The 12,361-nt window shown below is 44.9% G+C and overlaps 1 protein-coding gene and 1 pseudogene across 1 annotated transcript in view; one reads left to right on the forward strand and one right to left on the reverse strand.

The window, feature by feature from the left end:
* LOC125463370 (metabotropic glutamate receptor 3) overlaps positions 1 to 12,361 on the forward strand; it is a 195,970-nt gene that overhangs the window by 76,306 nt on the left and 107,303 nt on the right. The window lies entirely within an intron of this gene.
* Positions 10,337 to 10,454, reverse strand: LOC132210980 (5S ribosomal RNA; annotated as a pseudogene).

Genomic DNA, 12,361 nt, shown 5'->3' on the forward strand with positions numbered 1-12,361 from the left:
AAGGACAGGAACCAATTTCCACAAAGTTCGAAGCCCCAACAGCTAACGGATGAACGATGTTGATGAAGTAATTAGTTATAGTCCATGGGGGGCCACAGGCATCTCTGTCTACTGGAGAGACAGGAAATGGTAACAGAGCTTAAGGGGCATCATTCAACATCAAGCAAGGGGCAAGGCAAGGTGGCAGCCCTTCGAAACTGTCAGAACTGAGCACACACTGTTAGCATCATTCTCTCCTCTACTTCACAGTTCAATTCTCAATATGCTTTGATAATTTCACAGCTCACAGATGTAAACTGTGAAGAGGATAGTATTAAAGTGAAAAAGGATTTAGAATGATTAGATGTGTGACAGGTGAAACTGAATGCAGAGAAGTTCCCTATGTTCATTCATGGGATGGGGGTGTCACTGATCAGGCAGCATTTATTGCCCATCCCCAATAGCCCAGAGGGCAGTCAAGAGTCAACCACATTGCTGTGTGCCTGGAGTCACATGTAGGCCAGACCAGGTAAGGATGGCAGTTTCCTTCCCTAAAGGACATTAGTGAACCAGATGAGTTTTTCAGACAATCAACAATGGATTTACAGTTATCATCGGATTCTTAATTCCAGATATTTTATTGAATTCAAACTCCACCATCTGCCATGGCAGGATTTGAATCCACGTCCCCAGGGCATTAAACACTAGGTTAACTGTCCAGCAATAATACCAATATGCCATCACCTCCCTGTAATGAAGTATGAAGTGATTCATTTAAAAAATGGGGCAGCATCGTGGCTCAGTGGTTAACACTGTTTCTTCACAGCACCAGGGGCCTGAGTTCAATTCCACCCTCAGGTGATTGTCTGTCTGGATTTTGTATGTTCTCCCCATATCTGCATGGCTTTTCTCTGGTTGTTCCAGTTTCCTCCCACAATTCAAAGCTATGCAGGTTAGGCGGATTGACCATGCTAAATTGCCCATAGTGTCCAGGAACGTGCAGACTGGATGGATTACCAATGGGAAATGCAGGGTTACAGAAATTGAGTGGGGGGTATGGATATAGGTGGGATGATCTTCAGAGGGTCAGTGTGGTCTTGATGGGCTGAATGGCCTGCTTCAACACTGTAGGAATTCTATAATTATAATTCTATACCAGCACTCCACCTACCAGAGCCAATCAACTCTCAGCAGTGCTATTGACGGAAGATAAAGCATAATAATGGCGGATCCCATTGAAATTCACAAATACACATCTGGGCCAATTTCTGTTCCCAGTGAAGGAGGACTAGGGCTGGAACTAGTTTCAGAAATAGTAGGAACTGTAGATGCTGGAGAATCTGAGATAACAAGGTATAGAGCTGGATGAACACAACAAGCCAAGCAGCATCAGAGGAGCAAGAAAGCTGCCCAAGTATCCTGCTTGGCCTGCTGTGTTCATCCAGCTCTACACCTTGTCATCTCTAGGGCTAGAACTGTTCACAGTCAGATCAGTAAATGATGAAATGTTAAACCCATCCTTTAGGTGGATGTGAGAGATTCCATGGCACTAGTTGGAGAACAGTACAAGAGTCCTCCTGGTAATTTAGCCAATATTTATCCCTGAGCCAACACCAAGCAGGCCTTTGCTTTGTTAATTGTTTATGGGACCTTGCTGTGTACAAACAGGCAGTTGAAATGATGACTATATTTCAAGAGTATTTCTTTGCAGTGAACCAGTTTGGGATGTATTGAGAAAAAGAATGGAATTGTGTAAGTGAAAGTTCTTTGACACTCTCCTTGTAAGCAATTCCCTGTTTGGCGAATCCCAATAGCAATTCAGACCCAAGCTCGGATGTAAACTATTAGGGCTTCCAGTAGGCCAATCTGTCAGTTGGTTTTGTTTTGATAATTAGCAATTGGGTCCCGGCTGTATGGATATTTTTAATCAACCTGATTCGATGTGTTGTGTCATCTATCCAGGACAGCTGGGACTTGAACTCACACTTTCGCCCAGTGATGCAGATACCACCATTGGATCACTAGAGCCTTTTCCCAATTGTGACATGAAGTGTTATGTGTTCACAAGGAACAGAAATAAATTCTGAAGAGCAGGAGTATTTTTTATCATTTTTTACAGCACCCTGGCATATGGATCAATGGGTATGCAAATTAACTCTCCCAACATTTACAGAAACTACTGATGAGAATGTTTCTACGTATAGAGTGAACTGGATAGATTGGTAGGGGCAGGGGCTGTTCTTCCAAGAGAAGAGAAGGTTTGGTGGAGATTTGATGGAGATGGTCACAGTCAGGAGAGTCTGGACACATAGCAAGAAACAGTTCCCATGGGTGCACAGATTGAGAACCAGAGGGCACAGATTTGAGGTGAGCAGGAAAGATACCAAACACAACATAAAGAAGAGCATTTTTAATGCAGAAACTCTTTAGGGTTTAAAATAAGCGAAAAGCCAAAATGTGATAAGGCCAGATTTAGCCATGGCTTTCGGAAGGGACCTGGATAATTACACTAATTATGCCAAAGAAAAGATTTACAGCCATACAGGGAAAGGGCAGGGGAGTAAAACTAGCCGAAGTGCTCTTGCAGTGAGCCGGCAGAAATACAATGGGCCAATGGACTTCTTCTGTGCAGTAACCATCCTTTGATTCTATAACAGTCAATCCAGAGACCCAGGGAATGTTCTGGGGACCCAGGTTCAAATCACACTGTGGTAGACAGTGGAATTTGAATTCAATAAAAATCTGGAATTAAGAATCTACTGATGATCATGACTCCATTGTTGGTTGTTGAAAAAGCCCATCTGGGTCAGAAATGTCGTTTAGGGAAAGAAACTGCCATCCTTAATGTGACTCCAGAGCAACAGTAAAATGGTTGACTCTTACCTGCCCTTTGGATAGGCAATAAATGCTGCCCGAGCCAGTGATGCCCTCATCCCATGAATGATTTTTTAAAATAAAAACAAGAACTATTGCACTCCACGAGGTCATTTCTCTGGGGCAATTTGATGTGATAATGATCATACAAATAAAAACTATGTAATTTGGAAACATATTTCTATTATTTCCAACTTTTGGGTCCCATGTCTTGCATTTTTAAAAGAATTACTTCTGAAAAACCTATGATTAATTGCATCAACACCTTACCCCACAACAACAGATTGTATCACCGAATTTACAGATACATCATGTGCTAATCATGTACGCAGCTCTCATCCTTCTGCTCAAATGTGATCGTTCTTTGTAATCTTTCTGGAAACAAAACAATTCAAACTAGTTATGTTAACACAGACAAATCTGAAAATGGTGATTTATTATAAATAACAGTTTTGTTTTAAACCATACTACTTCCTGGTAACTTGAGTTATACAACATATCTTTATTCCATATTGTAACAGATTCTTAACTACTTAAAGAACATGAGCTGAATCCTGATGTCTGACCACATGGTTTGACACTTGGCTAGCAACCAACAAACATTCTCAGTCTTTGCCAAAGTTGTTTAAAGCAAGCTTCTAACAGCATTGGGCAGAGTTCCCAGGCAATCAGTTTCTCAGGAAAAAACACTGCACATATTTTTGGATGACTAGCTGCATGGTGTAATCAAGTATTATCTGTCTGGATGTGTATTCAATATCTGATGGATCTGGTAAATGGAGGCAAAAACAGAAGTTGTTGGAAAAGCTCAGAAGGTCTGGCAGCATCTGTGAGGAGAAATCAGATGCCTATGTCCCATTACTGCTTCTCCAGCCTCATTTTCCATTAATCCAATGTCCACTCTTGCCTGTCGTTCACGCTTTAATATACTAAAAACATCTTTGTAACTATTTTTATATTACCAGTCAGCTTACTCTCAAATTTCATCTTGTCCTGTCTATTGCTTTTTAATTGTCCTGTGCTGGTTTTTAAAGACTTCCCAATCCTCTGGCTTCAAACTAAGCTTCATCACATTGTATACTTTTTCTTTTGCTTTAATACTGTCCCTGACTTCCCTTGTCAGCCATGGTTGCCTTGTCCTTCCCTCAGGATGTTTCTTCTTCCTTGGGGTGATTTTCTGTTGGGATTCCTGAATTAAACCCAAAAATTCTTACCATTGCTGTTCAACCATCTGTCCTGCTCAGCTTCTCCTCCACTCAACCAGCCAGCTCCTCCCTTGTGTCTTTGTAGTTACCTTTACTCAATTGTAATACCATTACATCTGATTCTGGCTTCTCCATCTCAAACTTCAGGGTGGATTCTATCATTTTATGGTCACTGCTCCCCAGGGATTCCTTCACCCTCAGTTCCTAATCCAGTCTGCCTCATTACACATCACCACATCCAGAATTGCCTGGTCTCAAGTGGGCTCTACCACAAGCTGTGCTTTAAAGCCATACCAAACCAAACAACTGAAATTCCTTAATGATTCATGAACTCCAGCGCAGTACTGAGTGAGTGCTACACTGTCAAAGGTGCTACCTTTAAATGAGTTGTTAAACAAAAGCCCCACTTCAGATGGGCATAATAAATTCCATTACACTATCTAAGAGAAAGGCAGAAGCTTTTTCCACAATACCCTGCCCACCATTTATCCCTCAACCAATATTGTAACAGCCAAATACTGGCCATTATTCACATTGCTTTTTGCCCTGCTGTGTCTTTTTTCATTATCATAGCAACGACAACGCAAAAGCACTTGGAGACTATATGTGGAATATGAATGTAAGTCTTTATATTTTGTAAACACACTATCCAGCCCCATACAAAGCAGCAATGCCCATGATATGAGCCATGTGGACCAGGAAGGTTACATTTTCATCCCCTTGGACCATGTTGAATGCAGTGACCTCAGTTAAATTGATGATGCCAGCTGTTGATGTATAATTTCCTTTCGCTGAAGTTAAAGCAGACACACGTGCATGAGAGGGGTGAAGAACTAGGCCCTTACTCCTCACCATGGAAGTGTGGGGTCGAGCCCAAAATGAATTGACTCCTGCAGAAGAGGAGAGGTTTAAAATGGAAAAAAGCGATTAAAAATTCCAAATCTATCATCCACTGAAGATAAAATTTAAAATGCTCAACATTTGGTAGACATCACTTTAAACATTTGAAGGGTTACATCTTTAAACATTATTGGATTAAGGGACACTCATGACACTGCAATATTATTAATACAGAGAATGAATGCACGTCTTGGTGAAAATACCTTTTAGTTTATTTATCTGTCCTTTAAAATATTTTATGTTTCCTGCTTTACCAACATTTATGTGTGGCTAGATTTGTGGCTATTAATGCCTGACAGTGACTCCCATTTTGACAGTATTCAATGCCAGCACTATCCAGCAGATCAGATGTAGGAGATGGCTACTCCCGGTCCTGAGAGAAGACGAGTTCAGAAGGATTTGGAGATGAATGTTTGTGGGAATCAAGCAGAAAGTGGTAAACAGCGTTCCGTAGTAACAACAATGTGAAGCTAGATACAAACAGCAACAGCAGATCAGCGGTAGATCAGAAGTGAGTGAAAATGTATCGCAGTAGAGGAGGAAGTTCTCCAGGTGCAGAACAGAGACAGTTTGGCAGAGAGTGCAGTCTCTCTCGCAAGCAGCACTAATAGTGGTCACTGTTAGGCACAGAGAATGCAGACCTGGCTGTGATAGCTGAAATATATGGAAGCATAGCAGCAAGGAGAATGAGCTACAACTCGACTGAACTTCACCTCCAGAGCACAAAGTTCCTTTGAACCCAACTGATGTTCTAAGCAGGTAGTAATTATGAAGATATTGTGAATAGCATTCAAAGTCTTCTGGGGCCATCAGATTGGTCAAGACCATTCCTTGGCATAGCAGAAGCTAGGAATACTACAGTGAGTAACTCACCTCCTGACACCACAAAGCCTGTCCACCATGTACAAGGCACAAGTCAGGGGTGTGATGGAATACTCCCCACTTGCCTGGATGGATGCAGCTATAACAATACTCAAGAAGCTTGACACCCACCAGGACAAAGCAACTCACTTGACTGGCATTACATCCACAACATCCACTCCCTCCACCACTAGTAGCAATACTTCTACAAGTTGCACTGCAGAAAATTGCCAAAGACCCTTAGAAAGCACTTTCCAAACCCATGACCATTTCCATCTAGAAGGTCAAAGGCAGCAGATACATGGGATCACCACCCACCAGCAAGCTCCCCTCCAAGCTACTCAACATCTGACTTGAAATCATATCACAGGTCCTTCAGTGCTGCTGGGTCAAAACCCTGGCATTTCCTCTCTAATGGCATTGTGGGTCAACACACAGCAATGTGGGCATATCTGGCTAGGCCAGAATTTGTTGCCTATCCCTAAAGCCCAGAGGCCAGTTAAGAGTCAACCACATTGTTGTGGGTCTGGAGTCACATGTATGCCGGACCAGATAAAGGACATTAGTGAACCAGATGGGTTTTTACAATAATAAACAATGGTTTCATGGTCATCATTAGACTCGTAATTCCCAACTCTTACTTGAATTAAAATTCCACCATCTGCCATGGCGGGATTCAAACCCAGGTCTCAAAACATTATCTGAGTTTCCGGATTAGTAGCCCAGCAATAATACCACTAGGCCTTTGCTTCCTCAATGCTGGCTGAGCCTACAACTCCCACAAGTGGGAAGTCTGTCCAGAGGGAAATACCCATGTTTGGATTGTATCCATACACACTCAGTGATAATGGGAACTGCAGATGCTGGAGAATCCAAGATAATGAAATGTGAGGCTGGATGAACACAGCAGGCCCAGCAGCATCTCAGGAGCACTCCTGAGATGCTGCTGGGCCTGCTGTGTTCATCCAGCCTCACATTTCATTATCCATACACACTCACCTTTTTTTCCATTTTGACAGAATGTTGGCAGTTGCTTATCAAGATCAATCACGAAAGCTCCTTCTCTGGCCAACAAATCTTGAACTGAGACTTGAACCTGGAACATCTAGCTAAGGGACAAGAACATTATCCACTGTACCACCAAAAGCTGTATTGACTAGGGTGAATTGTAGATGATAACCCCATTAATCTTAATATTCCTCAGCCACTTCTAGCAGTTTTGCATGGCTGTAATCTAAAACAACAATAACCTTGGTATGTCTGCAATGGTAAAAAAATGATAATGTTAAACATATGTTTTAAGCTGTGTTTAAAGCAAGTGTCTTGCATCAACCGGCTCCAAATGTAGAATGTAATGTTTCAGGCCACTTGCCAGAAAAAATCTCCATAATAACAAGAATTGATAGAGTAACATATGCAAAAAGAATCCTCAATTAGAATATTGCATGACTTATTAATGTTATACTGCTTCCTGTAATGAGCACTATTAGCCTGACCGTTCAAATGCACCAACACTGTTGTTTATGATGTGTCCTGTCCATCTTCATGAAGGGAGGGTGATACTAAGCATCCTGACAATTCTCACATGACAGGTTTACTGCAGCTGTTAATTTCACACAACATAAGTTATTCAGTGCTGCTGACATCTGTGTGGTTTTATGGCCAAATGAAAGCTCAGTGTTACCTTCAATAAATATGAATCAGATTATTCTGCAAAGAGACTCACTGCATCTTCCTCCTCAATGCTCAATACTTGGGAGAACTGGCCTGAGAAATTAGACCCACATGACATCAACACCTTACTTCACACTACAGATGTTAAAGTAACTGCTTTCTCTTAGTTATTTTAAAGCAATAATTCCTTGGATGTGTGCAATGCTGCAAAGGAAGCAATGAATACCTGCTCCTAGTCACTGTGCAGACATCATGTATCCAGCTACATGGTGAGAGCTCACAGGGGCCGCACCTGTCATATGCTGTTTCTGAACAACGTTAAGTGATCAGGGAGGATTTTTCATAATAATGTGGCTGCTTTTGTGATTTTTGTTTCAGTACCACGTCATAAATTTATTATTTACTTAACCTTTCATTAGCCAGATGTGTTTCCCATCCACATACATGCTATAACTTCCCATGCTTCATACTGATTATTTGAATATTACAAAGAAAAAAAATTACTCTCATTTTAAAAGTGCATGACTCCAGTATTTCAGGAGGGAGATTTTAGGTGTCCAGTTGAACTATAAAATCCATGAAATCCTTGATTTAATCACTGGGCCATGCTGAGTTATCGACTCCCAACAGGAACAGAGGTAATAAAATGTGAGGCTGGATGAACACAGCAGGCCCAGCAGCATCTCAGGAGCACAAAAGCTGACGTTTCGGGCCTAGACCCTTCATCAGAGAGGGGCATGGAGTGAGGGTTCTGGAATAAATAGGGAGAGAGGGGGAGGCGGACCAAAGATGGAGAGAAAAGAAGATAGGTGGAGAGAGTATAGGTGGGGAGGTAGGGAAGGGATAGGTCAGTCCAGGGAAGACGGACAGGTCAAAGAGGTGGGATGAGGTTAGTAGGAAGGAGATGGGGGTGCGGCTTGGGGTGGGAGGAAGGGATGGGTGAGAGGCAGAACAGGTTAGGGAGGCAGAGACAGGTTGGACTGGTTTTGGGATGCAGTGGGTGGAGGGGAAGAGCTGGGCTGGTTGTGTGGTGCAGTGGGGGGAGGGGACGAACTGGGCTGGTTTAGGGATGCGGTGGGGGATGGGGAGATTTTGAAACTGGCGAAGCCCACATTGATACCATTAGGCTGCAGGGTTCCCAGGCGGAATATGAGTTGCTGTTCCTGCACCTTCGGGTGGCATCATTGTGGCACTGTAGGAGGCCCATGATTGACATGTCATCTAAAGAATGGGAGGGGGAGTGGAAATGGTTTGCGACTGGGAGGTGCAGTTGTTTATTGCGAACCGAGCAGAGGTGTTCTGCAAAGCAGTCCCCAAGCCTCCGCTTGGTTTTCCCAGTGCAGAGGAAGCCACACCGGGTACAGTGGATGCAGTATACCACATTGGCAGATGTGCAGGTGAACCTCTGCTTAATGTGGAATGTCATCTTGGGGCCTGGGATAGGGGTGAGGGAGGAGGTGTGGGGGCAAGTGTAGCATTTCCTGCGGTTGCAGGGGAAGGTGCCGGGTGTGGTGGAGTTGGAGGGCAGTGTGGAGCGAACAAGGGAGTCACGGAGAGAGTGGTCTCTTCGGAAAGCAGACAGGGGTGGGAATGGAAAAAGTCTTGGGTGGTGGGGTCGGATTGTAGATGGCGGAAGTGTCGGAGGATGATGCGTTGTATCCGGAGTTTGGTGGGGTGGTGTGTGAGAACGAGGGGGATCCTCTTTGGGCGACTGTGGTGGGGGCGGGGTGTGAGGGATGTGTTGCGGGAAATACGGGAGACGCGGTCAAGGGCGTTCTCGATCACTGTGGGGGGAAGTTGCGGTCCTTGAAAACTTGGACATCTGGGATGTGCAGGAGTGGAATGTCTTATCACGGGAGCAGATGCGGCGGAGGCGGAGGAATTGGGAATAGGGGATAGAATTTTTGCAGGAGGGTGGGTGGGAGGAGGTGTATTCTGCAGCTGTGGGAGTCGGTGGGCTTGAAATGGACATCAGTTACAAGCTGGTTGCCTGAGATGGAGACTGAGGGGTCCAGGAAGGTGAGGGATGTGCTGGAGATGGCCCAGGTGAACTGAAGGTTGGGGTGGAAGGTGTTGGTGAAGTGGATGAACTGTTCGAGCTCCTCTGGGGAGCAAGAGGCGGCGCCGATACAGTCATCAATGTACCGGAGGAAGAGGTGGGGTTTGGGGCCTGTGTAGGTGTGGAAGAAGGACTGTTCCACATAACCTACAAAGAGGCAGGAACAGAGGCAGAAGGGTTTATAATTACCTTAAATGTCCAAAAGGAGAACTGGAAACCACCGCCATTGCTGGACCCCAGGCCAGGTTTCTGTGATGGTAGCAGTGGGAGGTCACGTCACAGAGAAGCATGGTGGTGATATAAGCTTAGTACCTGGGTCCCCCTCCCTCTTCGCAAAATCAGGCTCCCCACTCTGACCCTGAATGCCTTTGTCTGAGGGACCCCCTTGCCCGAGGGTTTTACTTGTCATACTCCATGCATGGCATGCCCCCTGCCCATTGCTGAGCGAACACTCCCTGGTAGTGGGATGCAGCCCTTAAGACAGCATTTCATTGTATCCCAACAGTGTGGAGACTGACCCTTTGGCCCAACAAGTCCACACCAACCCTTAGAATATCCCACCCCCTGACATAAATCATCCCTGAACACTACAGGCAATTCAGCATGGCCAACACACCTAACCTGCACATCTTTGGACTGTGGGAGGAAACCTACACAGATATGGGGAGAATGTACAAACTCCACACAGGGAGTTGCCCAAGGGTCGAATCGAACCCAGGTCCCTGGCGCCATGAGGCAGCAGTTCTAACCACTCAGCCACCTTGCCACCCCTGTCCCATTTTAAAGCCTACTGCACCTGGTATTCCCAGTTAGCCTCCCATCCAAGTACTAACCAGGCCCGAGTCTGCTTAGCTTCTGATATCAGACAAGATCAGGCATTTCAGGCTAGTATGGCCGCAGGCTACTGCACACTAAACAGCTTCATTCAGTCTGTGGCAGGGTTCATGTGCCATCCATATGCCTGCTTGCCCCTGACTTGATCAGTGTGGAGACAGGGAGATGGCAAGAAGGTTTCCACCAGTAACCCCCACCACCTCATTAAATAGCCCCGGCACCAATCTCACTCTGGGGAAGGTCACAAGATTCTGCCTGTGAGTACAGAAACGTCCCGTTTACATCACTGTCAGCACAAGCCTGATCAAGCTATTAATAATACTTCATGCATATGTATAAAAGATGCAGCTTATTGATGAGACATATTGGCATCACAATATGCTGAGGAATTATACCTTTTACCCTCATGTAACATGAAGTAGGTTCTGGCTTCACATTAAGGAATCTATTGCTGTCGATGATTGTATTCCTTACGAATGATTCAGAATGTGTCCTCCTCCTCTAACTCCCTACACCGTCAGTGCCCCTTAACCTCATGCAATGCTCTAACACCCTGCTCCCTAATAGAGGTGAAAAATCAGTCCCATGAGGAGTCAACATTGCTCCCAGCAAAATCCCTCAATCAGAACTTCTGCCCCTCCTAGAGTACCTCAGCACAAGAATAGGCATGCACCGTGGGACATGGCCGTCCTGCCTCGTGTATCACAGCCTGGGAGAAAGAAATGTAAACAGACAGAGACTGAGCTTTGCTGCCCTGTGTATCGAACACCTTCTTTCAGAACAAGCCACATCACATGATGCCCTGGATATATCCAAGATCAGGATATTGGCTCCAGATGAACCTTAACCTCACCAGACATGACTCTACAAACAGCTTTCACGACACACACAGTTACCACATCTGAGACAATGATGTACATCACATCCTGGAGTGTACCCGGATGAGAATACAACATTTGTTTCTTCTTCATTCAAGAGCATCCTCATGTAATCCTGAGCCACACAGCCTTCCCAGGAAACAGACCCATTCCTCACCTCAATTGAACCAAAGATCCCCAGTGTTCCCACAATGAATGCCGAAGTGAAGGGGAACGTGCACCAAAGCAGTCTCTCCAGTTTCACACGCCCAATATGTGGGAAAGAAGACTGGGAAATGCTGACTGACGCCAGGTGAACTCAGGAAGCTATCAGTGAAGCCAAATAGCCCAACCTCAATAATTACAAGAAAGATCCAACAGAGAAGGCCCTGGACACACTCGAAGCAGCTCAAAGTAAAGTCCAGCTGATCGCTAGGCAGTGTCCCGATGGGTACTGTCTACAACCCTGCCAAAATATTCAGGTTTCCTTTGATACAAGTAATGTGAGGGCCATGAATGAAGGGTACAAAGAGGCAACAGGTCCATTTGCATACAAAATGGCTGCATCAAAAACAAAGACGGAGGGTCATCGCCAACTACACTGAACAGTTGGAGAGATGATTGAAACACTAGTTTGAGTTTGACCCCATGGACAATGTCCCAGTCGAAGCTGTAGACGCCATAAAAAGCCTGCCTGTTGACCGAGCTGGGTATTAAACACGCAGTATGGACATTCAAATTGCTGTTGACTCGCTTGTCATGGGTAAAACTTCAGATGTCTCTATATCTTTTCAACCCAGCAAGCACAAGAGACTGGCAATGTTGCACATCTACATGAATCACCCTGCCCCTGCTGGAGGGAGGGGGTAGTGCTGGGATGGGTGTGAAGTAAAGGTTATGACCCTGTGCAAGAACAAGTGCAACCACAGTGATTGTAACAATAAATAACGCTGAGCATCTTGAGTTAGGGTATCAGCCTGTGTTGTCCTGATCAAACTGTGGATTCTGGCTGAATGTACCTACCCTGCGGCCTAGGGGGCCTCCAGAACTAGAAGATCTACAGTTGGCAGGATGTTGTCAATCTGGTAGGCACGGCAGTAATAGGGTGCTCAAAGGAG

Source organism: Stegostoma tigrinum, chromosome 25 (genome assembly GCF_030684315.1).
Source record: "Stegostoma tigrinum isolate sSteTig4 chromosome 25, sSteTig4.hap1, whole genome shotgun sequence".
Taxonomy (NCBI): Eukaryota; Metazoa; Chordata; class Chondrichthyes; order Orectolobiformes; family Stegostomatidae; genus Stegostoma; species Stegostoma tigrinum.